General features: G+C 40.1%; 1 non-coding gene and 1 pseudogene across 1 annotated transcript; one reads left to right on the forward strand and one right to left on the reverse strand.

Annotated features, from left to right (window-relative positions):
- LOC101593902 overlaps positions 1-23830 on the reverse strand; it is a 60852-nt pseudogene that overhangs the window by 31542 nt on the left and 5480 nt on the right.
- Positions 4270-4372, forward strand: LOC123458246. The gene has a single exon (XR_006635543.1). It is a non-coding gene; the product is annotated as a U6 spliceosomal RNA (small nuclear RNA).

Below are 23830 nucleotides of genomic sequence, written 5' to 3' on the forward strand. Positions count from 1 at the left end.
GGAACTATTGAAAACCTTCACATGCTAGGCCTCTCCCATAACTATCTTCATATTGGCAGAAGAAAATCACATTTCACTGGCTTTCTTACCACACACATATGTTATCCCATTTCCTTTATTCCTCAAATATTCTGAATATTACAGCAGTAATAGGCCCAGCCTTTGAATTATTTGTCTCTCTCTTTTTCATTTCTTGAGGTAAGGTCTTACTTTAGTCCAGGCTGACCATTTTAGCCCCTGCTGGCCTTGAACTCATGGAGCTCCTTCTACCTCAACTCGCTAAAGGCTGTGATTATAGACGTGATCCATATGCTAATTCCCAAATTATACTTCCAGCCCAATCTTCTTCCATGAATCCAGAATTACCAAAAATCATACTCAACTTCTCCACCTCCAGTACTAGTAGACACTGCAAACTTAACATCCTCAAAAGCCAAATTTTGACCAGGCATGGTGGCCCATGTCTATAATCCCAGCACTTGAGAGGTGGAGACAAGAGGATCTTGAGTTCAAAATCATCCTTGGCTACACAGTGAGTTTAAGGCTAGTCTGGACTACATGTAATCCTGTCTTAAAAAGAAGAAGAAGGGGCAAAGAAAGGAAGGGAGGAGGGTACTTAATAGGTTGGTATTGTATATATGTAAGTACAATGATTGTGATGGGGAGGTAATATGATGGAGAATGGAATTTCAAAGGGGAAAGTGTGGGGGGAGGGAGGGTATTACCAGGGGATTTTTTTATAATCATGGGACATGTTAATAAAAATTAAATTTAAATAAAAAGGAAAAATGAAAAAAAAAAAAAAGAAGAAGCCAGGCATGGTGACACACGCCTTTAATCCCATCATTCAGGAGGCAGAGGTAGGAGGATTGTCATGAGTTTGAGTCCACCCTGAGACTACATAGTGAGTTCCAGGTCAGCCTGGGCTAGAGTGAAACCTTACCTTGAAAAAACAAACAAACAAAAAAAAAAATGCCGGGCATAGTGGTGCACACCTTTAATCCCAACACTTGGGAGTCAGAGGTAGGTGGATTGCCATGAGTTCGAGGCCACCCTGAAACTACATAGTGAGTTCCAGGTCAGCCTGGACTAGAATGAGACCATACCTCAAAAAACAAACAAACAAAAAAAAGTCAAAAGTAAACTAATATTCTGTGCTAATATCTGCCCTCTCTGTATTCTTTCCCATTCTCTGGTCACAGAAACTCCACACTTCCAGCTACTCAGCCCCAAAACCATTTGCTGTACATTTTGATTCTTCCCTTCATGTTTCATCTCACAGGAATCCAGTAGTAACCACTATCTCCATCCTCAAATATCATCCTAAATTAACTTCCTGTCAATACCACAGGCTCATTTTCATTATCCTAATGGGTTCTCTTTTATTTTTGTTTGTTTGTTTTGGTTTTGTTTTTGTTTTTTTGAGAAAGGCTGGCCTGGAATACACTATGTAGTTTCTGGCTGGGCTCACCCTCACAGCAATTCTACTGCCTCAGCCTCCTGAGTGCTGGGATTATAGGCGTGTGCGCTCCACTGACTGAGCTATGTCCCTGGTCCCTCTGTCTCTCCTTTTTACTAATGAGCATCAGAGTTGTAGACATCCATTTCATACAACTAATTCAAAGGCTGAGAGCACTTAGAAGCTCTCTAGCAGATTCCCTTCCATGTTTTGTTACAAGACTGGTTTATAGGTGCTCTCTCAAATCAATCTCCTAAACTGGTCTATGTCATTGAAGAATGAGTCACTGGGACTTGCTAAACCTGGCTAGATTTGCATGCACATTTTTATTTTACTGGAAAGAGTTGCTTTCACTGGGAAATCACATCCCTTGAATAGGGTGTCACTTGATCCTTAAAGACAAAATACCTGGATGTGTTAAAAAATAAACATTGATTTAGCTAAATGGAGCAATTTCTATCATCTACAAATGTATATACATACATATGTATATGGATTTTAGAGACAGATATTGCTATGTAACTTAGGGGAGCCTGAAACTTAGTATGTGGCCCACATTGGTCTCAAAATCATGGCAATCCTCCTGCTCCAGCCTCCATAGTACTAGGATGGCAGGTGTGAGCTCCCACACACAGATGTAATGATGCTACTACCATGGAAACTTTGAGAAAGCTATGCTTCAAAAATGAAAGGAATGACATACTGTTTTATGGGGTTTAGGGTCTGGGTGATTCAGCCTTTAAGACACTTGCCTATGAAGCTTGCAAGCCTGGCTTCATTTCCCCAGTACCCAGGTAGAGCCAGATGCATAAAGTAGTGCATTCCTCTGGAGTTTGTTTATAGCATCAAGAGGCTCTGGCACTCCATACTCTCCATTTCTTTCTTTTTCTTTTTTTTTTTTCCCTCTCTCTCTCTTATAAATAAATAAATAATAAAATATTTTTTCAAAGACAATCAGAGCTTAGGAGTACTATTTAGGCTTTCATCCTTCCAGTTCAGTCATGGTAGCAGGACTATGCCTCATCTTCCTGAAGGGTCTGAGGGTCTTTTGAGACACTGAATGTGACTGGGAGAATGGAGACAAGGGTCCAGAGGGTAAGCAGGAGAAAGTCCTAAACTTCCCTAGTCTTTGCATGATGAAGCACTGGGTAGAGTTTGGGATTTTCTGGCTGTAAGCCAAACTAGCCTGTTGAAAAAAAAGAAGTCACTCCTGTCTTTGTCAGTGGAAAACTTGGTACATCCCTTAAATGTCTACTACTGAAGGTACCCATGGTTCTCTTAAGCTACAAAACATTTCCCAAGCATCAGGCCTGAAGTGTCCCTGATGCTGGCCCCTGAGGCTATGTGGTCAAATTCTTTGAGCTGCCCTGGTCCTGCTCAACTAAGGATGTACAAAACATTGTCTCTGGCAGCCTAATTCACAGTGGGATGGGTGGTGAGCCTTCCACTCACTCTAGTGAAGGCAGGAGAGAGATGAGGCTTTTGTTGAACTTAAGTCAAAAGACGATGTAAAATTGGCCCTGTTAAAAGACAAGGACAAGCTGGAGAGATAGCTTAGCTGCTAAGGTGCTTGTCTGCAAAGCCAAAAGAACCTCTCTATTCGAGTCCCTAGATGTACAAATTGGCACATGTATTTGGAGTTTGTTTGCAGTGGCTGGAAGCCCTGGTGTACCCATTCTTCCTCTTTCTCTCTCTCTCTATCTCTCCCTCTTTCCTCTCTCAAATAATTAAATTAAATTAAATGTTTAAAAAAAAAGACAATAAAAAGCCAGGAGTGGTGGCAAACACCTTTATTCCCAGCACTCGGGAGGTAGAATTAGGTAGATTACTGAGTTCGAGGTCAGCCTGAGACTACAGTGAGCTCCAAGTTGGCCTGGGCTACAGAATGAGACCCTACCTTGAAGAAAGTAATAAATAAATAACAAGGAAGCATGTGGTACATGCATACAGAATGTTCACATGACATACAACCAGGCTGGATTGGGTGTGGAAGCTAGACTGATTGAGAAGGGGAGGGGATAGGATGGAGAGTGGAGTTTCAAAGGGGAAAGTGGGGGAGGGAGGGAATTACCATGGGATATTGTTTATGATTATGGAGGTTGCCAATAAAAATAAAATTCTTAAAAAGTGTATGTAAATGCTGATAGGTGGGAGCTGAGAGAAGAAAGTGAGCTTCTTGTGAAAGAGGGGAGGCTAGGGCATGACAGTAAGTATCAGGAAGTTTTCTCTCCCACTGATGTAATTAGAAAACACATAAGTTTAAGAAAATTACAAATATAACATAGAAGTTTGAGTTTGGCTTCTATTTAATAACTACCTTTCTATCCTGACAGAAGTTCAAGGTGGTAGGATATTTCCTACATTTGATGAAAAAGGTCAGCATCCTAAATGCCTATTAATACTGCTCATAAAAATACAAAGATCTGGGTATGGTGGTATTGGCTGAAATTACAGCACTGGAGAGGATACAGAAGGAAGGTCATGAGCTAAGAGCAAGATGCCATCTTTTAAATTGCTACTCATTGTCTTAAATGTTTTATTTATTTACTTACTTACTTGTCTATTTGAGAGAGAAACAGAGACAAAGAGGCAGACAGAGAGAGAAGGAGTATGCGTGTCAGGGCCCCCAGCCACTGCAAAGGAACGCCAGATGCATGCACACTCTGTGTATTTGGCTTTACATGGGTACTGGGGAATCAAACCAGGGCCATCAGGCTTTGCAAGCAAGCACCCTTAACCACTGAGCCATCTCTCTGATCTGGAAAATGCCATCTTGAAAACAACAGATAAAATTGTCATTTTTTTTTTCTGTGCTCACTTTGCCAGCACATATACTAAAATTGGAACACTACAGAGATAGCATGGCCCCCACGCAAGGATGACACACAAATTTGTGAAGTTTTCCATATTTTTTTGCACATTGAAAATTCTAACTATATTTGGATATTTTTGAAAGACAAAACTTCAGGTATGGATAATATATCAATGGAGAAGTACAGTGGATATAGGGCCATGCATGCAGTACAGTATGAAGGAAATGGTCTACCTCCTGCTTGTTGTGTACCATATTGTGTAAAATTCTCAGACATTATGACCCACTGTCTCTGAGATGGTCCCCACTTGACTCAGCTCCAGGTATTAACATCCTTGAATGGTGAAGTAACCTAAGAAATTGCCTCTAAGAGAATCTACAAAGAGCATCACTTCCATGGTGATGCCATGCCTTTGAATCTGGGTCTTACAGTTGAGACTGCTCTCTCTTTCTCTGAGTTATGAAGAAGTTGACCCCTGCTGAGGCCTCTGCAGCAAACAAAGGCAGGCAGATATTACCTGTGAAGTAGTCAGCTCAACTAAGCGACAACTATATTGCAATAGGTTTGAGGAACTGACCCCTCAAACAACCCTGTAAGTTTGAAAATGGATCCTGACTTAGCTGAGCCTTCGTCCAGCCTGACCTCACCTTAACTGATATGGGCTAGTAATCAAAATTAAAACTATATATATAAATCCTACTGCGTAAAATCTTAATAACTAAACTTTGAGGGGAGTAGGGAGAAAATGTAGTCAGCTGAATGCCAAGTACTGAATTCAATCTCTAACCCCAATGTCAAAATAAATGCTGCTAGTGTGTGGCTGTAATCTCAGCTCTGAGGGACAGAAACAGGCAGACCCAGGCTCTACATTTAACCAGTTTAGGCTAATTGGTGATTACCAAACCACTGAGAGACCCTCTCAAAATAATTAGCACACTTGAAAAACTCTTGAGGTTGTCCTCTAGCCATATTTTTTTAAAAGTCATTTTTTTTCTTTTTTATTATGGGCTATGTTTTTCTGAATGGATTTGAATCCTCTCAGAAGTAGAAATTTTTTCTTTATATCACCTCCTGATACGGGATTGTGTGACTAATGGATATACAATAGCATCAAATGATTGTGGCCCTCACATTTTTTAAATAAGACTCTAGGGTTTCCACATAAAAGTGGGAATTTTGTAAGTTAGTTTTCCATGTGTGATGAATAAATTCCTATGGGGTAGTAGGCCTAGCATTTGGGACTTAATGAGATTTGAAGTCCAGACAAAATTGGGCATCAGAATTGAACAAAGATTCTACACTAACAGATTATTAGGTGTAGCACATCACCTCAGATGAGCATGTGAATCATCAATGATGAAAAGTCAATTTATGCCTAAGGAGAAACATCAGTCTCTAAATAGCCAGAACAGGTGGGAGGGAATGAAGGGTGAAGCATAAGAGTAAACTTCTACCTATTTAAAACGAATCATAATGCATAAAATGTCACTGGGCAATTAATTGTAGCAGGCCCTATCCTGTCTTGAATTTAATTTTAGTCACACAGTTGGAGCTGACATTTATTGTCTTAGCAGTCAAGTGTGTCACTTCACATTTTATAACTTGCTGCAATTCTTGAATGCATGCATGCATATTGTTCTCCTTTTATAGAGCATTGAATGCAGCATTGATTCAACAGTATTTGATAAATACCAATGCCAACTTCACTCCAAGAGCCAGGAATTCAGACAAATGTGGGCACCTTTGTTTCCAAGTACTTCACAATTCAGTACTGAATGATTTCAACTGGATAGCTTCCACCTAACTAATCATTGCTGCTTAGAAGATTCATTTCTCTGAGCTTGTGTAGTTAATGTAGAAAAAAAAAAGAACCTCCAAATTTTCTGTTCTTTCATCTGTGTGTAAAAAGCAACTTTTAAAAGGCAATTGTAGAATACTGGTTTTAAAATAGTGGCCCGCTGACCTGAAATTCACTCTGTATTCTCAGGGTGGCCTTGAACTCATGGCGATCCTCCTACCTCTGCCTCCCAAGTGCTGGGATTAAAGGCGTGCGCCACCATGCCTGGCTCATTACTATTTGTTGTTGTTGTCTTTGCTTTTGTTTTTCAAGGTAGGGACTCACTCTAGCCCAGGCTGACCTGGAATTCACTATGTTGTTTCAGGGTGGCCTCAAATTCACGGTGATCCTCCTACCTCTGCCTCCCAAGTGCTGGGATTAAAGGCGTCCACCACCACACCCAGCTACACTGGCATATTTTGTCTCAAAATAAAAGAAAAGAAAAGAAAAAGAAAAAGAAAAAGAAAATAAAAGGGGAGGATGGAGAGATGGCTTAGAGATTAAGGCACTTGCCTGCAAAGCCAAAGGACCCAGGGTTCAATTCCCCAGCACCCAAGTAAGCCAGAATGCACAAGGGGGTAAGGCATCTGGGGTTCATTTGCAGTGGCTAGAGGCCCTAGAGCACCCGTTCTCTCTCTGTCTGTCTCTTCTCTTTCTTTCTCTCATTCAAATAACTAAATTATAAAATATATATTAAAAGAAAAAAAGAAAAGGCTGGGAAGATAGCGCAGTTGCTGTGAAAATGTGAGGAGGAGAGTTCTCATTCCCAGCACCCACATACATGTGGGCTTTGGGAGACGGAGAAAGGGAATTAGCTACAGTCAGCCAGCCCCAGGCTCACCCGGCAGGCCCTGCCTCAGGAAACCAAAAGGGGAGTAATCAAGGAAGACACAGATGTCCACCCCCGCCTCCATGTGCACCTACACACACGTGCGCCCACAGTCACACAGACGGACGCGAGTGAAAAAGAAAATAAGGGAAAAAAGACAAATGGATAAATCAGTGGGAATGTCCATAATGGTTTTAGATATATCACAAATTAGTTATATAACAAATATTTCTTGGCAGGTGCTCAAAGCTCTTCATTGCTATACCTTCCCGCTTCTGAGTTCTAACTAAAAAAGCATTATCTTTCCTTTCTCCCTTTCTGTCCCTTCTTTGGATATTGGTCCATATGCCTGCCCTGGCACTCTGGGCTTGCTTTCACTGTTTTTTCAATAAATTTCCTTTGATTTGCTCATCAGGAAGAAAGAAAGAAAGAAAGAAAGAAAGAAAGAAAGAAAGGAAGGAAGGAAGGAAGGAAGGAAGGAAGGAAGGAAGGAAGGAAGGAGGAGGGAGGGAGGGAGAGAGGAAGGGAGGGAGGGAGGGAGGCAGGGAGGGAGGCAGGGAGGGAAGGCATAGCACATGCACAAGTACTTGGGTTCCATCCCCAGCATGACATGCCTAACTGGGTGTGACAGTGCCGCCCGGAACTCCCAACACCTGAAGGTAAAGTCAGGCAGATCATAACTTCAAGGTCATCCTGGTCATATAGAAAGTTTGAGGTAAGATATATGCTAAGATACATGAAAGAGAGACAGAGAGATTAGAAAATAATAAGGAAAATGAACAGAAAAATATGCTAAAGGAGCATTAAATGGATGATTCTAGGCAGAGTCGGAGACAGAAACCGTGGATTGTGCATGACCTCAGCAGACTGGTTTTTCTAACTATGAAGAAGATTAATTCTATGAATTAGTTCATCTAAACCAAGTATATTTCCTTGATATCTTATTTCCTACGTAAGTTAGCAGGAATATTCGTGTACTTCTGAAATTCAAATAACCATTCAGACTTTCCATGGTTATGCGTAACCATGGCTAATTAACTATGACTTAACAATCAATAGCAGGGTGATGATGTGCCGCCCAGCACAGCTACTTCAGAGTCTCCTTGCTTTCTTACCCTCCTCAGTCATTTGCTTAAATAATATTACCAAGCATCAAATAAATACAAGGACATAGGCTAGAAATGTTCAACTAATGTATAATTTAACAGTCACAAATACATGAAACCACACACTGCCACAAAATCCAGGTAGATGTAACAGAATTAAAGAAATACAGAGCGCTCATCTACTAATTACAAACCACCTCTTCCTCCCTGCCCACCGCTAACTGCTTTTACATTGTGCAAAGCAAAAAAAAAAGGACTGTCACGAATCAGTCAAGATGTGCCATGCAAGGTGTGGTTGGGAGAGGCTATCCGAAGTCTTCTTTACTTGCCAGAAACACATTCATGCTGAAATTATTCCAAATCACTGTTGTACCTACATGACAGGACTCATCTCAGTGAGTCAGTCTATGAGTCATGGCAGCTCATGGCATGACCAGTGCAGTTACAATGCAAAGTATTTAATATTTCCATCAATAAAAGGTATTCCATGCAGTGGTATGTCCATATCATGGTCTATCACACAATCACTGAAAGTGACTTAGAGCTACTTATATTGACCTGAAGGAGTTTCTTGGGGCGGGGAGGGGCAGGTGACAAATACTACTAAAAACCAATTGCTGGGACACACACACACACATATCAGATGTCCCCATATATTATCCTTCGTAATCCTTAATTGACCTTTATCAGATGTACAAAATGCTACATCTATCTGGAATTTGTTCACAGTGGTAAGAAGCCCTGGCATACCCATTTTCTCCTCTCTTTCTCTCTCTCTCTCTTTTATCAGTCTTTTACTTGAAAATAAAATATTTTTAAAATGAAATAGAATTAATTAAATGTTTAAAATTCAAAAAATATGATCTTTATCTTATGTCGTTACATTTTTACTTATCTTTTCAACAGAGGAAAACACAGGAACACCCCCCTCTGCCGACACACACACACAATACTACAAGGTATGGAGTAGAGTTTTTCCTGCATTTAAGGAAATGGCAGGTCCGCCTATCTGGTGAGCAGTGGACCAGTGTTGCCCTGGAAAAACCATCTTCCCAATCCTGGCATCTCCCTTGCCAGGTATTTATTATCTCATCTTACAAACAGAACCAAACCACAGAAACATTCAGAAATGTGCCTAAGCTCACATACTTAGAAACTGATATGACTGGGATTCGTGGCACTTTTCTTAAGAACTGCTTGATTGTTTTACTGTTTTTATTTACATTTGGCTTTGAGTTTTTTTGAGACAGGGTATCATGGAGCCCAAGCTAGTCATGGTTTTCTGTGTAACTTAAGGTTGGCCTTGAGTTCCTGATCTTCCTGCCTCCACAATCCAAATGCTGAGATTGTAGGCATGCACCACTTTAGCAGGCTTTCCATTGCCTGTTTCCTAGGGTTGGGTTTGTTAAAATTCCCACGTGGCTGGTTGTCACAGCTTAGGTCCCCAAATGCCACTATACTAGCACTAAATACCATACAATCAGAGGCTAAAGAGGTAGCTCAGTGATTAAAGGCACTTGCTTGCAAAGTCCAGTGGCCAGGGTTTGAATCCCCAGTACCCACACAAAGCCTGATGCACAAAGTGGTGCATGCATCCAGAGTTCATTTGCAAATAAATAAAAATGTTTTTTAAGAAAATATGCAATCAAATATTGACTTTCACAGTACTATGAATTTTTAATATTTTGAATGTGAAACCTCTGATATCAGCTTCTTTTTTTCCATTTAGAATTCTTTTCAGGTGAAGATGTAGAGCTGTGGGTGCAGCCGTTACTTTGCACAAAAGGCCTTTAGTATGTTCTCTGTTAAGCAAAAAACATTTTATTTCCCCACTTGTCCCATTTTTACCTAATATGTTACTTTTGCCTGTCACATTGGTTGAAATGCATTAGTAAGTATAATTTAACTTCTAATTTTATAAGGATCATTTTTGTTTACTGTGAAGCAGGGTCTCACTTTAGTCCAGCTGACATGGAACTCACTCTATAGCCCAGGCTGGTCCCAAATGCATGGCAATGCTCTCACCTCAGCTTTCCAAGGGTTGGGATTAAATATGCGTGCCACCATGTCTGGCTGCACTTTTAATTTATTTGTACATGTGTGTGTGAAGATGGGTGTGCACATGCCATGGTGTCTTGCTACCACAAACAGATGTCAGCCCAGCTTTGTATGTGTAACTGGAGAATTGAATGAAGGCCAACAGGCTTTAGCCATGTATGCTGGTGCCCCCCTTTAATCCTAGAATTTAGGAGTCTGATATAGGAGGATCACCATGAGTTCCAGGGCAGACTAGGCAACAGCATGAGTCCCAGGTCAGCCTCAGTTAGAGTGAGACCCGGCCTTATTTTTTTTTTCTTATTATAATTGCCCATTTCTCCTTGTACTTCTAGAAATTTTTGCTTTATGTGTTTTAAAAGTATGTTACTACACATATGATACATTCAAATTTACTTCTTTTTTTGAAAAAAAACAATGGTGTAAATTTTGCTTTTGAGTTCATTTATTTTATTAATCCCATGGTATTACATACATATAAATATATATATATGTGTGTATATATATGTATATATTTGTATAAAACAAATTATATGTATATATACATATAATTTGATTTTATTCACTTATTTTCAAGCAGAGACAAAAAGATAGAGGGGGGATGGGCATGCCAGGGCCTCTATCTGTTGCAAACAAGCTCCAGATATGTGTGACTCTTTGTACATCAGTCTTCACATGGGGCCTGGGGAATCAAACCCAAGCTCTTAGGATTTGCAACAAGCAAGTGCCTTGACCACAGAAGCATTTCTCCAGCACAAATTTACTTCTTTATTTTTTTTCCAAGGTGGGGTCTCACTCTAGCCGAGGCTGACCTAGAATTCACTCTGTAGTCTCAGGCTGGCCTCCACTCATAGCGATCCTCCTACCTCTGCCTCTCGAGTGCTGGGATTAAAGGTGTGCACCACCACACCCAGCTCCACTATTTTTTTCTTGAGACAGGTCTCATGTATCTCAGACTAGTGCTGAGTTTACTACTTAGCCAAAACTTACCTTGGACTCCACATACTCCTGCCTCTACCTCCTGAGTACAGAGATTGCAGGCATGCACTTGGCTACTAGAAGCATCCATATTGCAAATAGGATATAGTAGACTCTATATTGTGCCAAAAATGACATTTTCTGTCCTTCAATTGTAATATTTACTGATACATCTGTGTCAAATATTCTTATAGAGAGAAACTATTCTAAAAGTAAGAAACATGATATAGCTAAGCATGGTAAACTCAGTACTTGGGAGGTTGAGGCAGGAGGATTGCTAAGAGCATGATGCCAACCTGGGCTTCATAGTGAGTTCCAGACCAGCCTGTGATATAATGAGAGATCTTGCCTCCAGGTTCGATTCCCCAGGACCCATGTTAGCCAGATGCACAAGAGGGCACACATGTCTGGAGTTCATTTGCAGTGGCTGGAGGCTCTGGCATGCCCATTTATACTTTCTCTCTTTCTTTCTCTCTCTCTCTCTCCCTCCCTCCCTCTTTCTCTGTCAAATAAATAAATAAAATATTTTTTTAAAACAGGGGCTAGAGAGAGGTGCCTGAGAAGCCTAATAACCCAGGTTTGATTCCGCAGTACCCACATAAGCCAGATGCACAAGTGGCACATGCCTCCTGTGTTCTTTTGCAGTAGCTGGAGGCCCAGGCTCACCCATTCTCTCCCTCCTGCTCCCTCTTTCTCTCTCTCAAATAAAAAAATATAAAATATTTAAAAAACAAACAGAGAGCCAAGCATGGTACTGTATGTCTTTAATCTCAGCACTTGGGATGCCAGGCATGGTGGCAGAGGCAGGAGGATCACTGTGAGTTCAAGGCTACCCTGAGACTATGGAGTGAATTTCAGGTCTTCCTGGGCTAGAGTGAGACCCTACCTCAAAAAAAGAAAAGAAAGAAAGAAACATTATGAATGAATAAAATATTTTATATATTTGACTTAGAAATAGCACATAGTTTGAACCTTCTTCAAACGTTTTCACAAACTGAAAGTGAATTTCCTTCTATAATATAGTCTATTGTGTAATGAGCAAATTACATGGGATAATATTTGCTTTTGTCTTTATTCTCTGATTCGTGCAATCCTGGTATCTCTTTGGTGCTTCAGCTCCACTCCTAGGAACTCCTCGGTATATTTCTCACCAGCACATTCTACAGTAACAACATACATTGCAGATTGCCTTCCTAGCACTAGTATAATCTTCCTTCAATGCTCCCAAGTCATGGCTTGTTGTAGTCCGGTTCACATTGCTGGTAGAAATCACCCAACCAAGAGTAGCTTCTGGGAAAAAGAGGTTTATTTTGGATTACAGGCTCGAGGGGAAGCTCCACGATGGCAGGGGAAAACGATGGCATGAGCAGAGGGTGGACATCACCCTCTGGCCAACATAAGGTGGAACACAGCAACAGGAGGGTGTGCCAAACACTGGCATGGGGAAACTGGCTATAAAGCCCATAAGCCCGCCCCCAACAATACACTCCCTCCAGGAGGCATTAATTCCCAAATATCCATCAGCTGGGAACCTAGCATTCAGAACACCTAAGTTTATGGGGGACACCTGAATCAAACCACCACATGGCTAAACACTAATATTCACAATACACAGTTTTCATCATATCATCCTCTAATCCAAAATATTATGCACGTGTGGTGGTGCACACCAGTAAGCCCAGCACACAGGAAGTTGTAGGATAGAAGGTGTGAAGTTGGTCATCCTAGGTTGCATATGGATTTCCAGGTAAGCCTGTCTGGGTAGTAAGACATTCAATAATAATAATTATTATTATAAATCAATAAACAAAATATCCAGACATGAAAATGAATGAGATCACAGCTAGACCACCAGGGGATATATATTTCAGTTCACAATAATTTTCACACTATATTTTTAGCTTAATTCTTTTTTTTTTTTTTTTTTTTTGGCTCAAGGTAGGGTCTTGCTCTCACTCAGGCTGACCTGGAATTCACTATGTAGACTCAGGGTAGCCTTGAACTCACAGTGATCCTCTTACCTCTGCCTCCCAAGTGCTGGGATTAAAGGCATACACCACCACACCCAGCTTTAGGTCAATTCTTGACTGTAAGTCCTAATAATTGTGTCCTAGTGAATTTCTGTTCTGTTTAGCACCAATTATCTGTGTCTACACAGTATTTCTCTTGGGTTCTATTCTATCTGTTTTCCAAGCTTGAGAGAGCAGGAATAGTAAGAAACTCACCCCTAGTTGCCTGAAGGTGATAAAAAAAATTCCAACACACAGAGTGCTAGAGAAAAAAATTGAGGGGAAGATCTCTATTCAGTTCTCTCATCTCAGATTTATTATATAGCCTGAAACATTCTTCAGCCTCCAGCTTCTGCTGGGATTGTAGGAGCACAGCATGTATCTTGTCTAGTTCTTTTTATAATCCATTTACTCCCTACCCCCACTGAAGGCTGAAGACATAATGAGCACCAAGTCTCCCTGCGCTTCCAGAGGCTGAAGGGTGTGCTAATACTCACCATCCTCCCAAGCGAATTCATGATCCTCATCCTGTTTAGACCACACCATGGTCATCCCAGCATCAGTTACCTGTAATCAGTAGCAGAAATACAGAGAAGCCAAGAATGCTGAATCATTTCTGTAATCCCAGCATGGAGGAGGCTGAGGTAGGAAAATTACAACCAGCTTGGGTATAGCCTGGGCTACATAACAAATACCAGATCAGCGTGGACTAAAGAGTAAGACCTTGTCTTACCTTCCCCGTCCCAAAATCAAACATAAGCAGAGTGCTAAAGACATTGAAAACCTTTATATATCTAGGATAACTTTTGATTGTTTCATTCATGCATTCAATTCAACCTTGGGATGGAAAATAAGCTTTACCTTGTGATTTTAACAACATTGTCTCCCAATAGATACAAATTATAGGGTCTAGTAGAAAGGAAATGTCAAGAAAGTATCTGGATCGGGTGTGGTGGCGCAGGCCTTTAATCCCAGCACTTGGGAGGCAGAGGTAGGAGGATTGCCATGAGTTCAAGGCCACCCTGAGACTACATAGTGAATTCCAGCTCAACCTGGATGAGAGTGAGACCTTACCTCGAAAACCCGAAAAAAAAAAAGTATTTGGAAAGTGAAGCATAGCAGAACAAAAATCTCAATATAATAAACATTCAATTTGCCTGATTTGTTAACTAATGTATTCCTTCATTCAATATTGGTGAGCACTTATGATATCTCTGGCTTCAGAATAGTAATTTGACAGTGAACACTGTCCTTGCATAGTTGATAATCTAGTATAGCTGGTAGAATATGTGTAAAGTGGAGTCACATGACATGGCATCTGAAAATGAATAAAGAAGACAGAAGAAAGCAACGAGGAGCAGGGTTTTGAGGCAGGTTATGTAGCTCGATTGATAGAGTGCTTATCTATCATGCACAGAGCCCTGTGTTTGATCCCTGCCAGTACATTCCTTTTAGAAGTGGGCTGGAGAGTTAAGGTGCTTGCCTGCAAAGCCTAACAATCTGGGTTTGATTCCCCAATACCCATGTAAAGAGAGATGCACAAAGTGGCACATGCACCTGGAATTCATTTGCAGGGGCTGCAGGCTCTGGCATGCCCATTCTCTGTCTCTCTTCTCTCTCTCTCTGCTAATAAATAAGTAACTTTTTAAAGTATTGATGGCACACCTGTAATCCCAGTTCTGGAAAGGAAGACAAATCCATCATCCTTGGCTATGTAATAAGATGGAGGCAAGTCTGGGCTACATGAGACCCTTTCCTAAAAAAGAAAAAAATAAGACTCTTCACCATATAAAGTTGATATTTTACAAAAAGTACCTATATTGATCTAGAAATATCAAACTTATTTTTTGTTTATACAATATTAAATATGTAAGTTTTTCTCTAAATAATGAATTTTTTAAATTTTTTTTGAGAAGAATGTGACATTTCACTTGAATTGTTAAAGAATGAATAGAATAGAGTTGGGTTAATTAGAGGTAGGGAATAAAGGGCACTGGATAATGTCAAATGTTTCCTAAATGTATCATAGACCAGTGAACAAACTGGAAATTTACATTTGACTCCTGTGAGACATTTATTACAGGATATTTTTTTTTAACTTAACGTCAGAGAAAAGTTAAGAAAGAAAATCCCATAGCTCCTGGCTGGTGGCTTTGAAAGATCAGAAGCAGTAGAAACTCAGAGGAAAGATACTGAGAAAGGATACTGTTGCAGTCAGCTTCACATTGCTGGTAGAAATCACCTAACCAAGAGCAGCTTGTGGGAAAAAGAGCTTTATATTGGCTTACAGGCTTGAAATGAAGCTCCACAATAGCAGGGAAAACGATGGCACGAGCAGAGGGTGGACATCACCCCCTGGCCAACATAAGGTGGACAATAGCAACAGGAGACTATGCCAAATGCTGGTATGGGGAAACTGGCTATAACATCTGTAATACACTCAACCCAACAGTACACTCTCTCCAGGAGGCATTAATTCCCAAATCTCCTTCAGCTGGGGAACCTAGCATTCAGAACACCTAAGTTTATGGGGACACCTGAATCAAACCACCACAGATGCATTAAAGAAAAATTCTATTTAAGATTAAGGTTATACAAAAAATGTTCAACAACAGGGCTAGAGAAACAGTGTAGCACTTAAGGCACTTGCCTGCAAAGCCTAACAACCCAGACTGGATTCTCTAGTATCCACATAAAGCCAGACCCACAAAGTAGTGCATGCTTCTGGAGTTCATTAGCAGTGGCTAGAGGCCCTTGCATGAACATTCTCTCTGTTTTTAAATATAAATAAAATGTAAAAGAAAAATAAGAAAAAAAAAGATTAAGGTTATAGCTGATTATTGCAGTGACTCCTTAACAGTATCAAAAACATTGCACACTTCAATTAAGCCATGCAGGTGCATACCTATAACCCTAATACTCAGGAGGCAGAGCTAGAGAGATTGCTGACAGTTGGAGGACAGCCAGCTCTACTTAGCAAGACCCATCTGATAAAAACCAAAGCATCCTTTTCATGTATCAATTATTCAATAAACAAGTTTCCTTCTACTAGCCAGTGCCTTACATTTAGGAGACTTGAGAAGTCACAAGAGGTTAAGGCAGAAGAATTGCCATATGCGTGAAGCTAACCTAGGCTACATGGTGAATACTAGGCCAGCCTGAACTTTTCATAAACCAACTTAAAATAAAGATTCTTACCTGGGGCTAGAGAGGTGGCTCAGCAGTTAAGGGTCTTTCCTGCAAAGCCTGAGGACCCAGGTTTGATTCTCCAGGTCCCACAGAAGCCTGATGCACAAAGGTATTACACACATCTGGAGTTCGTTTGCAGTGGCTGGAGGCCTGGAAAGCCCATTCTCTCCCCCCTGCCCCACCTCTCTGTCTCAAATAAAGTTAAAAAAAATTAAAGATTCTTACTTAAATAAGAGAAAACAAAGACCTGAGAAACTCACAGTTGCATCAAGATCAAGGCAAGGACAAGAAGACAGAATATAATTCAGTAGTGTGTCACATATACCAGTGAGAATCCATCAAAATACATATCTAGCTCAGTGTGATGCACGCCTTTAATCCCAGCACTCTGGAGGCAGAGGTAGGAGGATTGTTATGAATTCAAAGCCAGCCTGGAACTATATAGAGTGAGTTCCAGGTCTGGTCTATAGTAAAACTCTGCCTTGAAAAAAAAAATGTATGTGAAAAATATTATAAAGGGCTACATTAGAATCATTTGCTTCCATAATCATTGCTAACATTTTTATTTATTTTTACATTTACCATTTTCTGGTTTTCTTTGTTTTGGGACAAGATTGAGATTTCTAAACACACATGATTTTATTAGTGAAATAATTAAAAATAAATGCTTTCTCAAGATCTGGAAATTTCCATTTTACAAATTCTCACCATGTCAAATAAAGATGGAAAAATACAGATTCGCCAAAAACTTCTTCACAGAGATAATGCATCCTCATTCAAAATGTGCCAAGTAAGGACACTCACTTGCAGTTAATTTTTATGAATTCCACAGTCATCAATGATTTATTAAGCATCCACTATGTGTACGGACAGTACCAAATTCTAAGGATAAAATAAGGGGAACTGTCATGAGACAGATCTATGTCTTGTTCTTATAACAAACAATCCAGTAAATAATGTATGCTCCAAACAGAATCATTTTCAAAATTACTTATTTTAAGCATAAGTCTTTATTGTCTTTCAATGTTTCTGTAGTCTTTATTAAAAATCGAATCAACAAGGGCTGGAGGAATGGCTTAGCTATTAAGGTGTTTGCCTGCAAAGCCAAAATACCCTGGTTTGATTCCCTAGGACCCACGTTAGCCAGATGCACAAGGGAGCACATGTGTCTGGAGTTCATTTGCAGTGGCTGGAGGCCCTGGCATGCCCATTCTCTCTCGCCACCTCTTTCTCTGTTAAATAAATACATAAAAATAAAATAAAATTGGGCTGGAGAGATGGCTTAGCGGTTAAGCGCTTGCCTGTGAAGCCTAAGGACCCCGGTTCAAGGCTCAACTACCCAGGACCCACATTAGCCAGATGGACAAGGGGGCGCAACGCATCTGGAGTTTGTTTGCAGTGGCTGGAGGCCCTGGCCTGCCCATTCTCTCTCTCTGTCTGTTTGCCTCTTTCTCTCTCTGTCTGTTGCTCTCAAATAAATAAATAAACAATTAAAATTTTTTTTAAATAAATAAATAAAATAAAATTGAATCAACAAAGTTACAAGTTAGGCACAGTAAGTACACATCTGTAAACCTAGCACTTAGAAGGCTGAGGCAAGAGGATTAGGAGTTCAAGGTCATCTTTGGCTGTGTAGTATGTTTTAGGCCAGCCTGAACTACAAAAGGAGCAAACACACACAGAAACAAAGCAAAAAAAAAAACCACCTAAAATAAAGAAAAAGGAAAAAAGTTCTCTAACCCCAAATACATTCCTACTAGATCCTTAAAAGTACTAATTAACTTTTTAAATTTTTGTTTTTATTTTGTTTTGTTTTGTTTTTCGAGGTAGCCCAGACTGACCTGGAATTTACTGTGTAGTCTCAGGGTGGCCTTGAACTCACAGTGGTCCTCCTACCTCTGCCTCCCAAGTGCTGGGATTAAAGGCGTGCGCCACAACGCCTGGCAACTTTTTAATTTTTGACAACTAGAGGGATATAAATGGATATATCACTGGGTTTAGAATTTGCATATAATGGACAACTAATAAGGTGGAGCATCTTTTAGCATATTTATGAACTAGCCTCTCCGGGGTCAGCCCCTTGAGTCCTTGAACTAATCAGGTCTCTCCTGACACAGCTGAGTCTGATAACAAAGTTCACTCTAATTGGATGTCTGATCCATACAATGCAGATGGACCACGTGCACCTCTCTCTCCTCTTCCCTGTGACTTCGTGTCTGTTGCCTTCCAAGCCTGACACTTCTCTGCCCGGCTATTCTCCTGCTTGCAGCCTATCTGTGTCATGTTTGGGGCACTCTCTCCTTTGACTACATGTATGATTTTTCTTTCATCTCTGGGTCCTTACCTTAAAAAAACAAATATATATATTTATTTGGGGCTGGAGTGATGGCTTAGTGTTAAGGCACTTGCCTGCAAAGTCAAAGGACCCAGGTTCAATTCCCTAGGACCCACATAAGCCAGATGGACAAGGTGGCACATGCATCTGGAATTCATTTGCAATGGCTGAAGGCCCTGGCATGCCCTCTCTCTCTCTTTCTTTCTCTCTCTTTCTCATATAAATAAAATAAAATGAATTTTAAAGAAATTTTAAAAATATATTTATTTGCACATGTGTGGGTGTGCCAGGGCCTCTTGCTGCTGCAAATGAGCACCAGGTGCTTGCACATTTTTTAAAAATATTTTTTAATTTAATTTTTTTTCATTTATTAGGCATAGAGAAGCAGAGAGAGAGAGAGAGAATGGGCATGCCAGGGCCTCTAGCCACTGCAAATGAACTCCAGATGCATGTATCACCTTGTGCATCTGGCTTACGTGGGTCCTGGGGAATTGAACCTGGGTCCTTTGGCTTTGCAGGATAATGTCCTAACCACTGGACCATCACTCCAGCCCCTTGCACAACTTTTTGTATACATATGAGTGGGTTGGGAATTGAACCTTAGCTGGCAGACTTTGCAAGCAAGCTCTAGTTCTTCCTAGTTCCTAGCCCCCTCTAATACATTCTTTGGTTTTGTTTGTTTTTGTTTTGTTTTGTTTGAGGCAGGGTCTCAGTCTAACCCATGCTGACTTGGAACTTACTCTATAGCCCTAAGCTAGCATCAAACTCATAGTGATCCTCCTACCTCAACTGCGACTAATGTAATGGTGTGTACCACCAAGCCTGACTAATGCATTCTTTCTTTTAAAAAATTATTTATCTATTTATTATTTATTTGAGATAGAGAAAGTCAGGCAAATAGAGAGAGGATGGGAATGCCAGGCCTCCTGGCCACTGCAAATGAACTCCAGACATATGTGCCACTTTGTACATCTGTCTTATGTGGGTTCTAGGAAATCAAACCTGGCTCCTTAAGCTTCACAGGCATGTTCCTTAACCACTAAGCCATCTCTCCAGCTCTCTAATACATTCTTGGTAGTAACGCATATTAGCCTTGTACCCTAGGTTTCATAACAAAACCTGTACATTGGACCAGAGTCTGCCTTCTAATAATAGAAAGATTTTCCCAGAACTCCCTGCTCCCAAGCCTGAGGTTCTTTCTTCTTCCTATTCATGTTCTCTCCTTGGTAATTGTGACCCCTAAAGAAGTGTCCCCTGTGAAAATTAACTCTCATGTTATGATTTTTTGTCATTAACCAACTAAGAAGGGTTTTGAAATACATTATCTTTTTAACTTTTCCCTCATTATCCTACTCACCATCCACAAGGACCCATACAATGTTTCCTGGAAGAGCTGTTTCCAAGTTCATAAATGCAGAGACGCTGTGTTGGCTAAAACTTGAATTTCTTTTATTACTGCTTCTAGAACAGCATAGTTTCTTTCTGCCTCCTAACTGACCCATACCACATAAAACCCAAATGTAGACATCATATATAATGAAAGCTACATTTTGGCAGGGCGTGGTGGCACACGCCTCTGATCCCAGCATTTGGGAGGCAGAGGTAGGAGGATTGCTGTGAGTTTGAGGCCACCCTGAGACTACATAGTGAATTCCATGTCAGCCTGGGCTAGAGTGATACTCTACCTCAAAAAAACAAAAAAAGGAAAGGTTAAATTTTGTTTGGTTTAGTTTGTTTTGGCCTTTGAGGCAGAGTATTATTATATAGCATTATGTGTCTCCATAGAACACTCCTACCCCAAAAACTGCTATGTTGTAAATTATTTTTCTTATTAGTATATAGATCTTGATATTTCCTTAAATATTGACAACTAATAGGTCACAACCCAGATTAGTAAGTATTTAATAAATATTATGCAGTAAAACTGGTGTTAGACTGAATGTATCTAGTTAATCATGATTTTCTTCAGTGTTTTACATTGCTATGAAAGATTTCCATACTTAGCTTGTCTCTTCAATATTATACTATATCTGACCACCATAATCTATCAGTATTTTAGTATGTGTACTGCTTTGCCAGCCTCTTCCTCTCTGTTTCATCTTTTCTGGTATAAAATTATGCATATATATGTTAATTTGAGGATAAAAAGCCTTTAAAAACAAGATGTTGGGAGGATTCCAGCTGGTACAATGCACTGAGAGCTCTAAAGCTAAGTCTTGAGAAATTGGGTTCCAATCAGTTGAGTCAGACAAATTATAAAGATCATATTTTAAATATTTATCTAATTGCAGCCTATTATCATTAGTCCTCTGGACTCTGTTTATAAGTAGATTTGGGTCTTAAGTGAGGTTTCTCCAAACACTTCCATAGTTCTAGATCACAGGAAGCAGATGCTTAGGGATAATAGTAACTGATTTAAAAAGAAAAGAAAACAACTTTTTTTAGAGAGGACTCAGTCTATGACTACTAAATTGATTGGCTTTTTAAACAAAAAAAAGTCATGAAAATGATAAACAAAGATCCTCTTCTTGAGTTTCCTCATAGATTTGATTTATTGACTAATGTGAAATGTCTAATGCTCACTCTTTCCCTAGATCATTTCCTTCCTCATTCTTTTTTTAAAATTTTATTTATTTATGTGTTTAAGACTGTGAGAGAAAGAGAGAGAATGGGCACACCAGGGCCTTCAGACACTGCAAATGAACTCCAGGTAAATGTGCCACCATGTGCATCAGGCTTATATGGGTTCTGGGGAGTCAAACCTGGGTCCTTGGGCTTCTCAGGTAAGTGCCTTAACCACTAAACCATTTCTCCAGCCCCTTTCCTCATTCTTTATCTAGCAAGGATGCGGCTTTTGCTCATATCAGAGACAGCTATTGTTCCCAGAGATTTAGCAAACCCTAACTTTCACTATTTTAGCACATTTTAAGAATTTAAAGTACCATTTCTTTCATTTTAAAAAATACCTTTTTACATTCTCATTTCTTAGCTTTATTTAGCTCTTTGAAAGCAAGTGATATATGGTGATTTGGTGGGCAAGACTCACTCCGCAGCCTTGAACTCCTGGTGATCGCACTGCCTCAGCCTTCTAGATGCCGGCATGGCGGGCACTCACTGCAGCTAGTGCATGGCTATTTGTAACAAAATGCTTAGATATTCATTTGCCCAACGTACTTCTAACATCCTAAGAAAGGCTCACTCATGAAAGTTAATTAAGACAAGCATCAGGAAATAAGGTCAACAATCAACAAATGACCAACAAATGAAATCTTCATGAAATTAAAAATAAAATTCTGTGTAGCAAAGGTAATTGTTCCAGCAAGTAGGCAGCTTACAGAATGGAGGAAGGAAAATCTTTGCTACTTACCATCTGATAGGATTCATATGTAGAATATACAATGAACTCAAAAAACTAAACAAGAGGGCTGGAGAGATGGCTTAGAGGTTAAGGTGCTTGCCTACAAAGCCAAAGGACCAAGTTTTGATGCCCCAGGACCCATATAAGCCAGATGCACAAGCTGGTGCATGCATATGGAGTTGGTTTGCAGTGGCTAGAGGCCCTGCCCTGCCATTCTCTGTCTCTTTCTTTTCTCTCAAATATTTTTTTTTAAGTTAAGAAAAAAAAAACTAAACAAGAAACCAAGCAACCCAACCAAAACTATGGTCTATAAAAATGAACAGAGAATTCTCAAAAGAAGAAATACAAATGGCCAACATTTTTTTTGTTTTGTTTTTCTGAGGTAGGCTAGCCCAGGCTAACTTGGAACTCACTCTGTAGTCCCAGGCTGGCCTTGAACTAACAGCGATCCTCCTACCTGTGCCTCTTGAGTGCTGGGGTTAAAGGCGTGCACCGCCACACCTGGCTAGGCAACAAATATTTTTAACAGTGTTCATCATCCTTAGCCATCGGAGAAACACAAACTGAAACTTCTTTGAGATTCCATTTTACCCTTATCAATATGGTGGTCATTAAGGAAACAAATGACAACAAATGCTGAGAAAGAGGGAAAAAAGGAACTGTTGGTGGGGGTGTAAACTGGTGTATCCAGTATGGAAATCATTGTGGAGGTTTCCCAAAAATCTAAAAATAGAGCTATCATGTGACCCAGCTATAAGTGCTCCTGGACATACGCCCGAAGGACTTTGCACCCTGCTACAGAGGTGCTTTCTCCTCCATGTTGATCGCCGCTGTGTTCACAGTAGCAAGGAAAAAGTTAGGCTAGACAGCCAGAAACTGATAATGGATAATAAAGATGTGATACACAAAGGAAATGGAATTTTATCCCTGTAAAGAAAACTGAAACTATGAAAACTTTCAGGAAAATGGATGATCTGAAAATTATTTTACTAGTGAAGTAACTCGAGCTCAAAAAAACTCAAAAAAACCAAATACCATATGTGATTTCACACGCTGATCCTAGGGTTGTTTTTTTTTTTTTTTTTTTTTTTTTGGAGGTAGGGTCTCTTTCTAGCACAGGCTGACCTGGAATTCCCTCTGTAGTCTCAGAGTGGCCTTGAACTCACAGAAATCCTCCTACCTCTGCCTCCCAAGTGCTGAGATTAAGGGTGTGCACCACCACACCTGATCTTAGTTTTGTAGCTTTAGATTTGTATGTTTAAGTTGGAGTGAGAGTCAGTAGATGCTGGAACGCTAGAAAGGGTCTATGAGGAGGAGGGAAGCTTAAATATAATACATGTGATATAAAGAGGACAAAATATTGGATTAGAAAGGTTTAGGTATAGAGGAAAGGTGGTACAGAAAAGGGAATGGAGAGGGGAGGTTTAACCAATACCAAAAATGTATTTTAAAAACCATATGGAAATCATATTGAAAGCTAATTCATTGTTAGTTAACTAAAAATAAATTTAAAAGGGGGCTAGAGAGATGGCTTAGCAGTTAAGGCGTTTGCCTGCAAAGCCAAAGGACCCAGGTTCAATTCCCCAGGACCCACATAAGCCAGATGCATAAGGTGGCACATGCATCTGTAGTTCGTTTACAGTGGCTGAAGACCCTGGCATGCCCATGCTCTCTCTGTCTCTTTCTATCTTTCTCCCAAATAAATAAAATGAAATTTAAAAATACTTAAAAATAAATAAATAGATAAATAAATTTAAAAGGCTGGAGAGATGGCTTAGCATATGCTTGGCTGTGAAGCCTAAGAATTCAGGTTTGATTCCCCAGATCCCACATAAGCCATATGCACAAGGTGGCACATACAT

Source organism: Jaculus jaculus, chromosome 1 (assembly GCF_020740685.1).
Source record: "Jaculus jaculus isolate mJacJac1 chromosome 1, mJacJac1.mat.Y.cur, whole genome shotgun sequence".
NCBI classification, from domain to species: domain Eukaryota; kingdom Metazoa; phylum Chordata; class Mammalia; order Rodentia; family Dipodidae; genus Jaculus; species Jaculus jaculus.